Raw genomic sequence first — 17,634 nt, 5'->3', positions numbered from 1 at the left:
TTTGTCTTCAGAAATTGTGCAGTTGGTGATACATTAAGTGTAAATAGATGTTACTTTTTTATTATTTGAGTTTTTTTATAGTATAATGTAATAGAATATTAATAACAAGTGAGCCATTTGATAATCTTCCAGAATTTAAACAGCAAAAAGATATTGCTAGAGGTTCTTTAGGCTAAGAATTCCTTTGGTATAGAAACTACTGAACAAGTCATACAAAGGCTTAAGGAACCTTAATGTTAATAACAGAGATTTACCAGATTTATAAAGAAGGAAATCACTGAGCCTCTGACCTGTCATTGTATTCAGTGCACTTTTAAGTATGGCAAGGAAGAAAAAGTATCTGATCTAACTACATCGTTTCTCAAATTGTCAGATGTAAATTTTCCACATTCTAACATCCCTGAAAGAGAGGTACATCTTAGAGTCAAGAATTTAGTTGGGAGCATTTTATCCTTCCTTAGTGGTATATGAAATGATGGCCTATCTTATAACCATCTTAGATTTGATGAAATAAAGTGTTATCAAATCTCCAACTTATACACATCTCTCATATTTTTGAAATTGTATTATCATGACTAGTAATAAGCCTTTAGAGTATATTACTACCCATAAGCATGCATATATTTATTTCAACTTCTCCTTTACCCTTGGCTCAGAGGTAGAATGGCGGGCTAGCTTTAATTGGGACCTAGGCCATGATATTAAACCTACACCAGGAAGGCAGGGATACAGCTGCCAAGTTAAAGCAGACAGACTAATGAGAAGAGGTTGGACTGCCAGCTTCTTTGTCAATGAGAAAAGAAAGGAAGAGGACTCAAAAGCTTCAAAAAAATAAATTCTATACAGGATGTAGAAATGCAGAATTCAAGAATAAATGGCGATTTCAACATCCATCTTTCTCCATCACTCTAGGGAAAATTGCAGATATGCTGCCAAAATTTTCTATCTCTCACCAGTTATCCCTTCCAACTTCTTTTCATAGACAGTGACTTTGGAAAGGATAAATTTGGAGAAGGCTTATATAGGTAATAGAGAAGATCTGTAACAATAACTCCCGAATTTACAGCTCTCAATGCATCATTCCTGCACTTCCTTCTGGACTTGCCCTAAACTGGAAAAGACACTAACACTAACCACTCAAAAGCTGACTAAGCTGAGGTGAATCCACATTGGCTCCACCCCCATCAGTATGCCCTTGACCTTCTTATATTATCTACTTCAGAAATTTAATTAAGAGGACATGGAAGTGTGGATTCACATTGCAAAAACCCCATATTTCTTTTCTTTCAAGCTTCTCAAGATGTTCTATGTATAGCAAAAACTTGTCTATTTTTTTTCAACTTCTTTCAAAATAGATTCAGAAAAGTAAGATCCCAATTGGGCTCATCTAGTCACGCACCTCTGTTCTCTCACTCTAGCTGAACTCCCTAAAGTCCCAGGTTGTGGGTCCAATCTTTGCCCTTACTGACTCAAGATTGAATATCATGTATGACTCCCATTTTAAATTGATGCATTGTTGTTGACTCTCATGAAAATGATTCAGTACATGAGTTTATAGAGATTATTTTGTACTTTTCTTCTGGCCTTGCTTACAATGAAACTATGTTTCCCACTATGCTTAATAGATCTATAGATACATGTTTTAATTAATATGATTACTATATTCTTTTATTAGATCCTTTTGATTTCTAAGCTGCTTGGTTGATCTTTCCCTGACACATTTTATTTACTCTTACTTACGTAAAGTCAATAAAAAAGAGAACTAATTAGGATCCTCAGTCTCAGCTACACACACACACACACACACACACACACATACGATCTCAATATTTTCTCTCTCTTCTCTCAGTATTATATGAGTGTTAATTTAAAAGGGAATAGAGAATAGCCCTATAGACCAGTCTGGAGTCAAAGATCTAATTTTTCAACAGTTTACTTGCAGTAAACCAGGATATATATTAATAATCCTAACCCATTGCATACTAACAAATATAAATGTTTTCAAATATTTTCAGTTACAACCCAAGGTTCATTCATTTATTTGGAAGACATTCATGGAGTGTCACTTATATGCCAGATATACAGTGGTATACAAATACAAATTAAAAACATAAGGACAAACGAAGGATAGGAAAAACATACAGAGATAAATAAGATTGCAGCTGACCTCCAGGGTCTCTTATAGGTGGGCAAGGATGATCAGTGCGATAAATACTGTAACAGAGCTACAAGGAAGGGTAGGTGAGGAACAGAGCAGAACGGAGAGACACATGAAAGGGTGGAAATAGTTACCTCCCAGCTACCTGGGGCATACAGACAAGATGCACAGAAGAGAGGACCTTTGAGCTAAGATGGAGGATGAATAATACTTGCAGGGACTTAATCATGTTATGATGAGCTCTTGATATTTTATCAAATGCTAGGTTAACATTGAAATGGAAGAAAATAGATAACAATTAACCATACAAAGAATAATTAAAAGGCATCTATAAATCCCCACCTCCCACCCCCATACTCAGCCTGTAACCCCTTTTGCTAATCTAAACCTAACATTCAGTGTTAACCCTGAAGTCACCTCCTCACAGAAACCATAGTTGACACACAGATCTAGATCTGGTGCTCTCTTTATAGTCTCTTAAGACACCCCGCTCTTTTCCTTTACAGCCTTTATCCAAATTTGTAATTATATGCTGTCTGTGTGTTTATCTGTGCCCCGCTTCCTCATTAGATGCAGGGTCAGAAGACCAAATTGGATTCCTGGATCGAAGATTATATCCAGCCTTAAGGATACAGGCATTCCCGATGCTCTGGCAAAGGACAGAGTTCTGGGCGATCAGAAACTTCTTCCAGGTCCTTCTTCACAAATCAGACTTGTCCCAGAATAATCAGTGATGTCTCTAGGTGGGTCCTCAGGATTACCTTACAGAATAGGGAGCATTTAAATTAGGCAATATCTCCATTTTATATCAGCTATGAACTAAATTGTGTCCCCTCAAGATTCATTTATTGAAGCCCTAGTCCTGAGTGTGATGGTATTTAGAGATGGGGTCTTTGGGAGTTAATTAGGTTTAGATGAAGTCCTAAGTGTGAGCTCCTCGTGACAGGATTAGTGCCCTCTAAGTGAAGAAACCAGAGAGCCTGCTCTCGTTCTGCTGTGTGAGGACACAGTGAGAAGGCACCATCCTCAGGGAACTCTTATCGTGCTGGTGCCCTGATCTTGAACCCGCAGCCTCCAGAACCATGGGAAAACATGTTTCTGTTGTTTAAGCCAACCAGTTAATGGTGTTTTGTTATGGCACCCTGAGCAGATTAGTACAATATCCAAGAGAGCTGTCTAAGTTACATGCATTCTCCAGGGAACTATGCCTCATAAATCCATAGATTCTGGATTTATTGACCATATATGGAATTTTTAAAACAAGGTCATCCTACCTAAGCTCTTTTTTTTTTTTTTAAGATTTTATTTATTTGACACACAGAGATCTCAAGTAGGCAGAGAGGCAGGGGGGCGGGGGGGGGGGGGGGGGGGGAGGGGGGTAAGCAGGCTCCCGCTGAGCAGAGAGCCAGATCGAGCGGGGCTTGATTCCAGGACCCTGAGACCATGACCTGAGCCGAAGGCAGAGGCTTAACCCTCTGAGCCACCGAGGTGCCCCTACCTAGCTCTTTCAATAGAGAAAGATCCCATCCTCCTAGCAAGTGTGATGTGTCTTACTCGATCTGGTAGACCAAGAAAACAAATTGGGTTTTCTGTCTTCTTTTTTCCTCCGGAGCAACACCCATACTCCCACTTCCACAAAGGGGTTGAAGGGATCCGGGCAGGGTGCTGTAACACCTCCGTGCCACGCAGGAACTTGAGGACAGGGGCTCTGCCTGTTTTGTTCACCACTGTTTATCTAGCACTTTGCACACTGCCTAGCACCTAGCTATTAAAAGAATGAATAGTAGGGGCCTCTGCCTTCGGCTCAGGTCATGATCCTGGGGTTCCGGAATCGAACCCCGCATCGGGCTCTCTGCCGGGCAGCGAGCCTGCTTCACCCCTCTCACTCTCCCTGCCTCTCTGCCTACTTGTCATCTCTCTGTCAAATAAATAAATAAAAATCTTTAAAAAAAAAGAATGAGTAAATTAATGATGCTGATTAACTGCTGTGTAAAATTATGACTTAAAATTGTTTGTTCTAAATATGCTTCTGTGAAGCCCCAAGAAGTATATTCTCCTTCTAGTACTCGATTATTTGATTCATTGTTGAACTGACTGTACTCTATTTTCTAATGAAGTAAACAGTTGGCTTACTTTTTATGTAGTCCAAACTAATTCCTTCCTAAAATTATGTTCTTACAGATTTAGGGTCATTGAAGGAAAGGCTTTTCAAAAAAAAGCAGCGAATATCTCTCCAGAGAACCACGGATTCTTTAGCAAATAAGCATTTTCAAGGCAGCTAGGAAACAATGAATTGCCCTATTATTTTGAAAATTCAACATGAGTTTCTTGAGAGGCTAGAGAGATTAAATTTATAATTAATTAATGAATCCTACCTATATGGGCCAGGTTGCCAGCGTTGACCAGATGGAACACTCTCACATGTAATTCAAGAGAGTCAATGAAGGGGCTGTTTCACATAGAAATGATAAAGCAGCCAGAGCCTAGTGACAGCAGGAAGCCTTAAAAACTCTGCCCTGAGGGCACAAGCAGAAGGCAGTACTATGGACTATGTATCTAGTACTAGGGGCTATGTTCCATTACTATGAAATAAAGCAGCCACGCAGTGGGAAAGGGGGTGTCCCACAGGAGTCACTGTCAAAGCGGAGGAGAGTGGACACAGTCGTGGAGGATAAACCTCATCTCTTTCTCTTTCTGTCCTCCAGTTTCTTGCAGTGCCTTCTGTTGGCCTAATTAAAGAAAATGCTAGGAGGTGGCAGAGACCTTATGTGACACAATCTGTAGAGGTTAGCCTCCAAGTCACAGAGCAGAGTAGGTGAGGCAAAATAATAGGTATAGGAAAGCAAACAGAAAATAACCATCAGAGGGGGCACCTGGATGGCTCAGTGGGTTAAGCCTCTGCCTTCGGCTCAGGTCATGATCTCAGGGTCGTGGGATCAAGCCCCGCATCAGGCTCTCTGCTCCACAGGAAGCCTGCTTCCCCGCTCTCTCTGCCTGCCTCTCTGCATACTTGTGATCTCTCTCTCTGTCAAATAAATAAATTAAAAAAAAAAAAAAAGAAAAAGAAAATAACCATCAGAACTCCTAAAAATGCCCCAACCCTCTCTCTGAAGATCAGGGACACATCTGAACATAAGTTAGGGGGAAAGGAGAACATTTGGAAAAGCCCCTTCTGTCACTTGCAACCCACGGGTCTTCTTACATCTGTTTTGTCAGGGTAAGGATGCCCCATCTCTTATTCTTGGAAGGGAGAGAAATCTTTCAAGTGGTGACATCCTAATCTAGCAGTGTTTCTTAAAAATGTTACTTAATAATTGATTTTATAGTGCTTACTGTGTGGTATGTGGGGCTTTAAACATTTCCGCAAATACTAATTTAGTTTTATCCTCACACAGTGATATGAAGTAGACTCTATTCTCTTCATCCTCATTCAGTGTGTGAGGAAACCAAAAGCAAAGAAAGCGAAGTGGCTTGCCCCCTAGTTCACACATCTGAACTGAGGCTCTTGGGCTCAGTGTCCATCCTCTGAGCTTCTAGTCTTTTGTGGAGGACTTGTTGCATGACCACATTCCCAGTACAGATAAATTGTAAATGGTGACCACGTCAACAGATCAGAGGTGGTGGTTTTTTTGCCCGTGAATTTTCACAACCCACTCAACTATCTTAACTTGTTTGGAAGACCTTTAGAGAAAATGCATTTTCTACTCAGAGTCAAAGCTACTGCAAACACCATTCGAGATAATTTGGGTGTAAGTGTCCACAGACTGGGGTGCTATTTGTCAGAGCCAAAGATTCAGAGGATTAAGTGAGATTAGAGGCAGAATTATGGCAGCCATTAGTGTAACCGAATCTAGCATGTATATTGTCAATCCCAAAGACTCGGAGTGTGTTTCCCAGGATGGAAACACTATTTTAAGTTGATAATTCACTTACTTTCCTAAGAAAGAAAATGCACAAACTGTCAGATGATAATTCTTTGACAAATATAGTTTTTAAAGACCTCAATAACTTTTATAAAAATAGCCTTTTCATATAAATGAATTCCATTTTCAGAACCTAAATTATATCCTTTTCCAAATGCTTTTGGCTAATGAAATAATTTATCCCCTGATTTCAACTAAAATAAAATGAATATTAAAGTGAATACTGAATTAAATTTGTAATAAAAAGATGAGTCTCTGTGAAAATTTTCCAGAGAAGAGCTGTGAAATTATAGAATTTAAACACCCCAGCACAATAAATCTATGTAGTTTTAATACTGGTAAAGTGGACAGTCAGCCGTTTGAATGACAGGACTATAATTATGCATTACTCTCATTTGGAAAATATATAGTAAATTTTATTTTTAGGGAGCTGAGGTTTCCAGTAAAGGTCTGGCAGTCATTTGCAGACAATCTAACAACTGAACCCAGACCACATCATAGTATCACCTAAAGCAAGCAAAGGATTTGATGTCTTATTGAAAGTTAAACTCCTAGTTATATGTGTTGTATGAATTTTCAGGGTACCTTAATTTTCCTGATGTATTTGCAAGTGGCAGTTCTAAAATGTGTGTCTTCCTGTGCTGAGATCCTTGTACAAAGTAGAGTTTGTGCTTTCAGTAGATGTTGACTAGACAAGACGTATGAAATAGGAGCACAAGTTTTATTCAGCTCAGAGTTTTCTTGGCCATAACCACAGGTGCTTGATGCTCTCAAAATACTCTTTGAATTTTTAAAGTCATGCATCTGTTGTATTATCAAAACAAGGGGGAAAAAACTGTCTTCTAGGGATATGCTGAAGATAAAACTAAATGCATTTTCTTATCACCAAATTAAGAAAGGGTCAGTAATAGTCAACATTTTTACATGATTTAACTTGGATTTAAAGATCCAATTTTTGGAGTGTGTTATTTCAGGCACTATTTCTTCATTAAGAGACCCATATACATGTTTTAGTGGTCCCTAGTTTCCCAGGTTTTATTTTGTTATCTCCAGATTTTGTGGAAGCCACACATTTTTGAAAACCATAAATTTGAGCAGCCTTTACTTCCAACACAAAGTCATCCAAAACACACATAAATACTCCAAAGGCAAACTATGCTATAAGGAAGTAACTATTTCTAGGTACCTCCTGATAGTGAGGAAAATAAATAATGGGAAACCACTTTGATGTTGTTACACCACTGATACCATTAAACTAGTCTGCTTGCAGTGTGATCACATTCTGAGAGAAATAACCTCAGTCAAGACGGCATTGTGGAAGATATTTTGTTTCTGAATTTGCTCACTTGGGGCACTGGGCTATCTTCTATAAGTTCCATCCAATCTCCACATCTAGAAAGGGCTTCTTCAAATGAGAATTTTAGGAAGAATAGCAGTGACGTGTTGTGAAAGACTGAACTCGCATGCCTTATCAGGACAACATATTTATAATATTTTAACTTAATAAAAAAATTATATAGACTCTTATGAAAGATTCCAATATTCATTCCTAATTTCTTCTCTGTAAAGAGCTGGAGGGAACCCTAAGGAAGAGCTGTGGTTTAGCAACAGTAGAGTGTATGGCACTTCTTGACTGTAGCAGGCATGGCTAATCCATCCTCGTGGTCCTTCTTATTGAGTCCTTAGGGGCTTGGAATCTACCTCAACTCAGTAAACTGGACAGACGACATCTATCAGAATTACCACATCATTCATTATTTAGCACTTATATGTTAATCTAGGCATTGTGTAAGGTACTAGAGATTCAACAGTGAAAAATACATACATACATACATAGGAATGGCATCTATGCTCAAGGAGCAAACCAACCGGTGGAACACAGTTTTAAAAGCAACTAATTATAGTAGACTGTTTTGAGGATTCCCTTGGAAATAATACAGGCTATCATGGATACCAGAGAAAAGAAAAACAGATTTCTCTTTAAAGGGATGGGAAACACAGGATATTGTCGGTTGGGATTCAAGCCCAAGTAACAGCTTGGAGAAGGAAGATTAGAGTCTGGAGGAGAGAGCGCCTCTATGAGACCACATTCCTGACCTGGTACACTCACAGAATTGAACAGAAAAGCAAAAGTATGGAGCCGAAATAGGTTAGCCTAGAGAGTTAACCTGAGGCTATGTAAATAATAAATTTTTAGGGTATTTGAGGAAGTTAGATATCTAACCTGAGAGAAATGTAAAACCATTAAAGGGTTGTAAATATTTTGGAGAGACTTCTGACTTTTGTAAGGAGAATTAGTGAAAGGAAGAGAAGATGGGTGTGGGGGAGGGAGAGGACCACATTAAGAGCCTGACATACTGATCAAAGTGAGAGAAAATGCTGATCTACTAGAAGGCAAATGGTACTGGGGATGAAGATAAGTGAAGACATTCAAGAGACATTTAGAGGATAAATTTGACGGGATTCAACAGTCAACCAGATATGGGAAAGGAGGAGGACAGATGGTCCAAGGATGATGCCTAGCTTTCTGACTTTGGAAACTGGATAAACATTGGTATCATTTATTGACATAGGCGAGACAGGATGAAGGACAAATATGGCGAAAGAAGATGAACTCAGTTTTAGGTAGACTGACCTGGAGGAGCCGGTGAGTCAGCCAAAAAAAGGTAATTAATGGTCAGTGGGAATACAGGTCCAAAGTTCATCAGAAAAATCTGGTTTGGGATCATACAATTAGAATTTATCCATAGAAATAGTTACTGAAGTCCTTTAACTTAATAAAATCATTTTAGGTTTGAGGATATTTTAAGAAAGGAGAAAATAAGAAAACACCTCAAATAATAAAAACATTAAAGGGAATTCCTGAAAATTCTTTGAGAAGTTTCACACAGTAGACCAACTGTGTCTTCTAGCTATATAAATGAAAGTTTTATCTGGGGTGAGCATCCTAGCGGGTTCAAACCTTAGACTGCTCTAGATACCCGTCAATTCTGGACTTTATTGAATTCTTACTGTACCAGAAATCCCCTTTCTTGGTCACTAGAAGTGGCACAGTATGGTTCTAGAGTTATATAAAGATGCAGAGAGTGCCCTGATAGAAAGAGAAAAAAACAGGAATATGATATCTGCCAATAATGGAAGCAGTCTATAGGACACCCAACATCTCACTAAAAGGAATTTATTTTGTAAAGCTTTGAAGTGGGAAAATAAACTCATTGCAGTAGTAAAATGAGCTTCTACCTCTCATCATCGTAGCAACCTGTAGAAGTATAGAAGGAACATAACAAGGAGAGATGAAAAGAGAAAGCTGTGAATAAAACTTTCACATTCAACACAGATAAGTGATCTTAAAAGTGTCATCTTACCTTTTGTATTGCTTTCAGTATTTTAGTTCATGGATGCCTGCCTGTTAGCACTGATAAGTTTCCAGATCGATCCCAGATTTTTATGCTGTTTAAATAGTGTCTCAGTACATTATGACAAAGGTGGTCCACAAAAGACATTTTCAAAAATGAAGTCAGGGAGAACTGAAAGTCAAATATTGCAAGACAGAAATGATTTGAGTTCCTGAGGGGTGAACTTATTTAACTGATAAGGAAATATAGAGGTCTCTGGTAGTGCTTAATCTTAGGAAACCAAGGGAAGAGAAATAATAATATTACCAGGTTTAGCCCAGATTTAGTCAACTCAAGTAGTCAGTGTATAATAGATATGCCAACCCTTACTCAAATTCTCCTTACATAATCACGAGGAATCTGTTCGGCCCCATCAAGGGATATATTGCAAACTTGAGAAGAAGGACAGCAGATAAACATGGCGGCGCAGGTGCAGGCTTTGCTTCCCACCAGCTACGGAGTGTTTAATGCCATTTAACTTGTCTCTAAAAGCTATTATGAAAAACCAAAGCCCTAGTAAACACTGTTATTAAATGTGTTGCACATGCACAGAAGAGGTCATAAGAAATGAGATCCCTTCTGCAAAAGTGGGTTGTAAAAGTTTGTGATATACAAATTTCCATCAGAACAGTTACTGATACGGATGTGACTGCCAGAGTCCCTAAGGGCAAAATTATTCCAGACAGGAAGCATGGATTCGTTTATACTCTCTAAATACTTCATGTTTCAACAAACCTAAATTGATTTTCCAGAATTAAACTCCCCAAGATAGAGATATGTTAATCTAACTTCCTGCTTAAAATAGTTCTAAAACAGTGTTTCTGTTCTATTCCCTCAGGCCCTGTCAAACCCATCCTGTATCCAGCATTCTTCAGCTTCCTTATAGTACCTCCATTCACCCATTGCTCAAGCAAAAAATGTAGAGTCATCCTATATTTCCCATTTTTTTCACTTTCCATATCAAATCTCTCAGAAGGTTCTGTTGATTATACTTAAAAACACGTCCTGAACCTCCCATCCGCAGTATGACCTGAGCTGAGCTTTCATCATCTCTTGCCTAGAATCATTAGGAGAATGAAAGTTTCCTAATGGCTTATACTCCTAACCTCCTCCAGTCATCTGTGGATAACCCATTCTTCCCCCAGCAGCAGGAATTCTCAAGTATAAATCAAATGGCACTCAACTGCTCACAACTCTTCAACCCATTGTTACTTGACAAACAAACAAATGAACCAATGCAAGTACCTTTCACAGGAAACCAAGGCCTCTTGCTACTTTTCCTAGCACACCTTCATTAATTGTCTTGTTTGTTCAGCCAATTAGCTGTGTGTGTGTTGAGAACAAATTTTTGGAAACAGATTATCTAGGTTTGCATCTAAGCTTTACTGCTTTCTAGCTAGGACAGGTTAGTGTACTTTCCTGTGCTTCACCTGAAAATAAATGATAAAATGGAATGTACTTAAGAGAGAGTTTGGAGATGCTTTATGTTTGCTGAAATTCTTACATTAGTTCATTCTTCAGGACTTTGCTACCTGCTGTTTCCTTAAGTAGGATTGCTAAATCCCAGGTCTTGGTTTGGCCATCTCCTCCTCACCAGTTGGGCTATTGAAAGATAGGTCCTTAGGATATCTTCCCTCATATCTCCTAACTTCATGCGATTTTCATGTTCATTTTTTTAAAGTTTTTTAATTATTATTTTTATTAACATATAATATATTATTTGACCCAGGGGTACAGGTCTGTGAATCATCATGCTTACACACTTCACAGAAATCACCATAGCATATACCCTCCCCAGTGTCCATAACGCAACCACCCTCTCCATACTTCCCTCATCCCCCAGCAACTCTCAGTTTGTTTTCTGAGATATAGAGTCTCTTATGTTTTGTCTCCCTCCTGATCCCATCTTGTTTCATTTTTTTCCTTCCCTACCCACCAAACTCCCGCACTCTGTCTCTCAAATTGCTCATATCAGGGAGATCATATAATAATTGTCTTTCTCTGACTGACTTATTTCGCTCAGCATAATACTCTCTAGTTCCATCCACGTCATCACAAATGCAAGATTTCATTTCTTTTGATGCTGTGTATATACCATTATGTGTATATACCACATCTTCTTTATCCATTCATCTGTTGATGGACGTCTACATTCTTTCCATAGTTTGGCTATTGTGGACATTGCTGCTATAAACATTCAGGTGCATGTGCCCCTTCCGACCACTACATTTGTATATTTAGGGTAAATACCCAGTAGTGTGATTGATAAGGTAGCTCTATTTTCAACTTTTTGAGGAAACTCCATGCTGTTTTTCAGAGTGGCTGCACCAGCTTCCATTCCCACCAACAGTGTAGGAGGGTTCCCTTTTCTCTGCATTCTCTCCAACATCTGTCCTTTCCTGACTTGTTAATTTTAGTCATTCTGACTGGTGTGAGGTAGTATCTCATTGTGGTTTTGATTTGTATTTCCCTGATGCCGAGTGATATGGAGCACTTTTTCATGTATCTTATGGCCATCTGGATGTCTTCTTTGCTGAAATATCTGTTCCTGTCCTCTGCCCATATCTTGATTGGATTCTTTGTTCTTTGGGTGTTGAGTTTGATAAGTTCTTTATAGATTTTGGATACTAGCCCTTTATCTGATAAGGTTGTTTGCAAATATTTTCTCCCATTCTGTCAGTTGTCTTTTGGTTTTGTTGACTGCTTCCTTTGCTGTGCAAAAGCTTTTGATCTTGATGAAGTCCCAATAGTTCATTTTTGCCCTTGCTTCCCTTGCCTTTGGTGATGTTTCTAGGAAGAAGTTGCTATGGCTGAGGTCGAAGAGGTTGCTGCCTATGTTGTCCTCAAGGATTTTGATAGATTGCTGTCTCACATTGAGGTCTTTCATTGATTTTGAGTCTATTTTTGAGTGGGGTATAAGGAAATGGTTCAGTTTCATTCTTCTGAAGGTTGCTGTCCAATTTTCCCGGCACCATTTGTTGAAGAGACTGTCTTTTCCATTGGACATTGTTTCCTGCTTTGTCGAAGATTAGTTCGCTATAGAGTTGAGGGTCTATTTCTGGGCTCTGTATTCTGTTCCACTGATACATGTGTCTGTTTTTGTGCCACTATCATACTGTCTTGATGATGACAGCTTTGTAATAGAGCTTGAAGTCTGGAATTGTGATGCCACCAACTTTGGCTTTCTTTTTCAACATTCCTCTGGCTATTCAAGGTCTTATCTGATTCCATATAAATTTTAGGATTATTTATTCCATTTCCTTAAAAAATGGATAGTATTTTGATAGGGATTGCATTAAATGTGTATATTGCTTTAGGTAGCATAGGCATTTTCACAATATTTGTTTTTCCAATCCAGGAGCATGGAACATTTTCCCATTTCTTTGTGTCTTCTGCAGTTTCTTTCATGAGTACTTTATAGTTTTCTGAGTACAGATTCTTTGCCTCTTTGGTTAGGTTTATTCCTAGGTATCTTATAGTTTTGGGTGCAATTGTAAATGGGATTGACTCCTTAATTTCTCTTTCTTCTGTCTTGCTGTTGGTGTATAGAAATGCAACTGATTTCTGTACATTGATTTTATATCCTGACACTTAACTCTAGCAGTTTTGGAGTGGAGTCTTTTGGGTTTTCCACATAATGTATCATATCATGTGCAAAGAGTGAGAGTTTGACTTCTTCTTTGCTGATTTGGATGTCTTTAATTTCTTTTTGTTGTCTGATTGCTGAGGCTAGGACTTTTAGTACTATGTTGAATAGCAGTGGTGATAATGGACATCCCTGCCATGTTCCTGACATTAAGGGAAAAGCTCTCAGTTTTTCCCCATTGAGAATGATATTGGCTGTGTGTTGTTCATAGATGGCTTTGATGATATTGAGGTATGTACCCTCTATCCTTACACTTTGAGGAGTTTTGATCAAGAAAGGATGCTGTTCTTTGTCAAAAGCTTTTTCAGCATCTATTGAGAGTATCATATGGTTCTTGTTCTTTCTTTTATTAATGTATTGTATCACAATGATTGATTTGCAGATATTAAACCAACCTTGCAGCCCAGGAACAAATCCCACTTTGTGGTGGTGAATAATCCTTTTGATATATTGTTGGATCCTATTGGCTAGTATTTTGGTGAAACTTTTCACATCTGTGATCATCAAGGATATTCGTCTGTAATTCTTTTTGGTGGGGTCTTTGTCAGGTTTTACCATCAAAGTAATGCTGGCCTCATACAATGAGTTTGGAAGTTTTCCATCCATTTCTAATTTTTGGAACAGTTTCAGGGGAATAGGAATTAATTCTTCTTTAAATGTTTGGTAGAATTCCTCTGGGGAGCCATCTGGCCATGGGTACTTGTTTGTTGGGAGATTTTTGATGACTGCTTTAATCTCACTACTGGTTATAGGTCTCTTCAGGTTTTCTATTTCTTCCTGGTTCAGTTTTAGTGGTTTATGTCTATAGGAATGCATCAATTTCTCCCAGATTGTCAAATTTGCTGGCATATAGTTGCTCATAATATGTTCTTATAATTGTGTTTCTTTGGTGTTGGTTGTGATCTCTCCTTTTTAATTCATGATTTTATTTATTTGGGTCTTTTTCTTTTTGATAAGTCTGGCCAGGGGTTTATCAATCTTACTAATTCTTTCCAAGAATGAGCTCCTAGTTTTGTTGATTTGTTCTGTTATTTTTTTTTTTTTTTTGGTTTCTACTTCATTGATTTCTGCTGTAATCTTTATTATTTCTCTTCTCCTGCTCAATTTAGGCTTTCTTTGTTGTTCTTTCTCCAGCTCCTCTAGGTGTCGAGTTAGGTTGTGTATTTGAGACGTTTCTTGTTTCTTGAGAAAGTCTTATATCACTATGTACTTTCCTCTCAGGACCACCTTTGCTGTGTCCCAAAGATTTTGAACAGTTTTGTTTTCATTTTCATTTGTTTCCATGAATTTTTTCAATTCTTCTTAAATTTCCTGGATGACCCATTCATTCTTTAGAAGGATGCTGTTTAGTTTCCATGTATTTGGGTTCTTTCCATATTTCCTCTAGTGATTGAGTTCTAGCTTCAGAGCATTGTGGTCTGAAAATATGCAGGGAATAATCCCAATCTTTTGACACCAGTTGAGACCTGATCTATGACCCAGAATGTGATCTATTCTGGATAATGTTCCATGTGCACTAGAGAAGAATGTGTATTCTGTTGCTTTGGGATGAAATGTTCTGAATATATCTGTGATGTCCATCTGCTCCAGTGTGCCATTTAAGACCTTTATTGCCTTGTGGATCTCTTGCTTGGATGATTGTTAAAGTCCTCTACTTTATTGTATTATTGTCAATGTGTTTCTTTGATTTTGTTATCAATTGATTTATATAGTTGACTGTTCCCATGTTAGGGGCATGATATTTAAAATTGTTAGATCTTGTTGTTGGACAGACCCTTTAATTATTATATAGTGTCCTTCCTCATCTCTTATATCTGATATAAAGATTGCCATCCCAGCTTTCTTTTTTTTTTTTTTTAAAGATTTTATTTATTAATTTTGACAGAGAGAGATCACAAGTAGGCAGAAAGGCAGGCAGAGAGAGTGAGAGGGAAGCAGGCTCCCTTCAGTGCAGAGAGCCTGACGTGGGACTCGATCCCAGGACCCTGAGATCATGACCTGAGCCAAAGTCAGTGGCTTAAACCACTGAGCCACCCAGGCGCCCCCCAGCTTTCTTTTGATGTAAATTGTTTTCCACCCCTTACTTTAACTCTGGAGGTGTCTTCGCATCAAAAATGAGTTTCTTGTAGACAGCATATTGATGGGTTTTGTTTTTTCATCCATTCTGATACCCTATGTCTTTTGATTGGGGCATTTAGCCCATTTACATTCAGGGTAACTATTGAGAGATATGAATTTAGTGCCATTGTATTGCCTACAAGGTGATTGTTACTGTATATTGTCTCTGTTCCTTTCTGGTCTACTACTTTTAGGCTCTCACTTTGCTTAGAGGACCCCTTTCAATATTTCCTATAGGGCTGGCTTGGCGTTTGCAAATTCTTTTAATTTTTGTTTGTCCTGGAAGCTTTTTATCTCTCCTTCTATTTTCAATGATAACCTAGCTGGATATAGTATTCTTGGCTGCCTGTTTTTCTCATTTAGTGCTCTGAATATATCATGCCAGTTCTTTCTGGCCTTCTGTGGATACGTCTGCTGCCAATCTAATATTTCTACCATTGTATGTTATAGACTTGTCCTGAGGTACTTTCTGAATTTTCTCTTTGTCCCTGAGACTTGTCAGTTTTACTATTAGATGATGGGGTGTGGACCTATTTTTATTGATTTTGAGGGGGGTTCTCTGTGCCTCCTGGATTTTGATGCTTGCTCCCTTTGCCATATTAGGGAAATTCTCTACTATAATTCACTCCAATATACCTTCTGCCCCCCCTTCTTCTTCTTCTGGAATCCCAATTATTCTAATATTGTTTCGTCTTATGTTATCACTTATCTCTCGAATTCTACCTTCGTGGCCCAGTAGTTGTTTGTCTCTCTTTTGCTCAGCTTCTTTATTCTCTGTTATTTGGTCTTCTATATCACTAATTCTTTCTTCTGCCTCATTTATCGTAGCAGTAAGAGTCTCCATTTTTTATTGCACCTCACTAATAGTTTTTTTAAAATTTCAACTTGGTTAGATTTTAATTATTTTATTTCTCCAGAAAGGGAGTTTATTCCTCTAGAAATGGTTTCTCTAATATTTTCCATGCCTTTTTCGAGCCCAGCTAGCACCCTTAGAATTGTCGTTCTGAACTCTAGATCTGACTTATTACTAATGTCCATATTGATTAGGTTCCTGATCATCCATATTACCTCTTGTTCTTTTTTTGTGGTGAGTTTTTCTGCCTTGTCATTTTATCCCAAAAGGGATATATGAACAAGAGAATAAAATACTAAAAAGGTGGCAAAGACCCCAGAAAAATGGAAGCTAACCAAATCAGAAGAGATCCAAAACCAGGGGGAGAAGAAAAGGGGGAAAAAGAAATAAAAATTTAAAAATAAAATATTATATATATTAGGCTGGTGAATAGAATAGAGCCACCCACTTGATTTGGGGTATATTTTGGTCTCTTAGAAGAAACTACCTCTCAAAATTTTAAAGAAAGAAAAAGTTATATATATACAAAAATAAGGGTAAACACAATGAAGGGATGGAATATGACTGTAATGATGAAAATTTTTAAAAAATTCTAAAAAAGGAATTGGTAGGAGCGCCTGGGTCGCTCAGTGGGTTAAAGCCTCTGCCTTTGGCTCAGATCATGATCCCATTGGGCTCTCTGCTCAGCAGGGAGCCTTCTTCCCTTTCTCTCTCTGCCTGCCTCTCTTTCTACTTGTAATCTCTGTCAAATAAATAAATAAAATTTTCAAAAAAAAAGAAATTGATAAGTTGGTTGGGAAAAAAAAAAAAAAGGAGGGAATGTGCTTAGCCTGGAGACTAGAACAAAGCTATGTGCTAGATTAGGGTATATTTTTGATGTATTACAAGAAATTGTATCCCAAAATCTTTCAGAAAAAAAAAAAAGACCTGTATGTATACAAAATATAAGTTTAAATACAATGAAGGGATAAAATATGACTATAACAATGAAGGTTTAAAAATATGTTTTTTAGAAAGGTATTGTTAAAATAAACTAGTTAAAGAACATTAACATAGGAAAGAGGAAAAGTTAAAAAAATAGAATAAGAAAACAATAAAATAAAAAAAAAATCAACTTTGCAAGACTAAAGGATCATGGGGGGAAAGCCATGAATTCTGTGTGTTGCTTTCCCCTAGCTCTTGAGTTCCGCTATTCTCCTTGATGGGTGTGAATTTGGTCTTGGCTTGATGTTCTTGGGTGATCTGTGGGAAGCGCCTGTTGCTGTGATTCTCACATGTGTTTGCACAAGGTCAAACCGTACCACCCTTGCCAATGAACAGGCTAAGTAACCTGCTCAGGTTTGCTCTCAGAGGTTTTGTTCTCTGAACACTTTCTTTACCACTTTGGAGGATGGGAATGAAAATGGCAGCTTCCCAATCTCCAGCCTGGAAGAGCCAAGAGCTCACACCTCAGTATGCTCTCAGAGAAAAGGGGTCAATCACTCCTGTCTCCCTGGTCTCCAGCTTCACTCCAAGCTCCCCCAAGCCTGTGACCAAGCATT

General features: G+C 38.2%; 1 protein-coding gene and 1 pseudogene across 1 annotated transcript in view; both read left to right on the top strand.

Annotated features, from left to right (window-relative positions):
* The window catches only part of KHDRBS2 (KH RNA binding domain containing, signal transduction associated 2), a 635,142-nt gene that overhangs the window by 450,780 nt on the left and 166,728 nt on the right, over positions 1-17,634 (top strand). The gene's annotated exons all lie outside the window — the stretch shown is intronic.
* LOC123941545 overlaps positions 1-17,634 on the top strand; it is a 99,038-nt pseudogene that overhangs the window by 12,396 nt on the left and 69,008 nt on the right.

This window comes from Meles meles, chromosome 5, assembly GCF_922984935.1.
Source record: "Meles meles chromosome 5, mMelMel3.1 paternal haplotype, whole genome shotgun sequence".
NCBI classification, from domain to species: domain Eukaryota; kingdom Metazoa; phylum Chordata; class Mammalia; order Carnivora; family Mustelidae; genus Meles; species Meles meles.
This window is presented reverse-complemented; position numbering and strand designations above follow the sequence as displayed.